The sequence below is a fragment of the Apodemus sylvaticus genome, chromosome X, assembly GCF_947179515.1.
Source record: "Apodemus sylvaticus chromosome X, mApoSyl1.1, whole genome shotgun sequence".
In the NCBI taxonomy this organism is placed as follows: domain Eukaryota; kingdom Metazoa; phylum Chordata; class Mammalia; order Rodentia; family Muridae; genus Apodemus; species Apodemus sylvaticus.
Genome location: NC_067495.1, coordinates 41,804,745 through 41,805,700, shown reverse-complemented (window position 1 = coordinate 41,805,700; position 956 = coordinate 41,804,745). Strand labels below are relative to the sequence as shown.

The 956-nt window shown below is 32.4% G+C and overlaps 1 pseudogene; it reads left to right on the top strand.

Annotated features, from left to right (window-relative positions):
- Positions 1-558: 558 nt before the first annotated feature.
- Positions 559-714, top strand: LOC127675974 (uncharacterized; annotated as a pseudogene).
- The last annotated feature ends 242 nt before the right edge of the window (positions 715-956 follow it).

Sequence of the window (956 nt, the reverse complement as noted above, 5' to 3'; positions counted from 1 at the left end):
CACTATTGATTGCATTAATTTTAACTTCCTTTTCTCTCACCATCCCTTCCTCAATAAAGAGTTAGAATCTTCATCTTGTGAGTCAATTCTTATTAAACATTTTAAAAGTGCTTGTTGGGTCTTTAACTCCATTTTACTCTTTGCTATACTCAGTTTCTCCCACTCTCACTTTTTTTCACATCTTTCCAATTTTCTTTTTTCCAACTAATATATATTTTCCTATTTAATGAAATGAAGTAGGAATTAGAGGATTTAATTTGAAAATTAAATATAATATTTTTTTAAAAAAACCTGAAACACTAAGTAAAACCTTCCAGGCGTACATCAGTAAGGCCTTGTATATTAGCCCATGCTAGTCTTACACTTAATATCTTCCTGCTTCACTCTGCCTTCTCAGTGCTAAGACAGCATGCATGTATGTTCCACAATGCCTGCCTATGTTAAAACTTCATCGATACACAATTCTATTGAGTGTGTGTCATTTTTGGGCTGTGTGTCATTTCCAGGCTCTGGATATATATTCATGTATACCAGAGGATTATAGAACCTGCCATGTACATTGCTTCTCGGCCTTTTGGCTAAGATCAAGTGTAGAACCTGCCATGTATTATAACTTATCTTCCTGTTTTCTATTTTATAGTTTACAATAACATCTTATTGGAAAAAAATCCTTTTGACTCACCTTCCCTGGGAAGTCAATTGGGAAGACCTTGTTGAGGTAGAAAAGACTGAAGTAATTTTGGATTCCTAATTCATAACTATCATATTGTCATTCTGTAATGAGAACCTCAGACATTTTCCCATAATCATTCACAGGAATATTAATAAGTATTTACATGAAGTTTCTGTAGTATTCCTTTTAAATAATTATGGCTTCTATTGATATATCCCATCATGTCATGTTCTATACACTAACTATACAGAGCAGAATTTATTAATGAATATTATTTACTAAG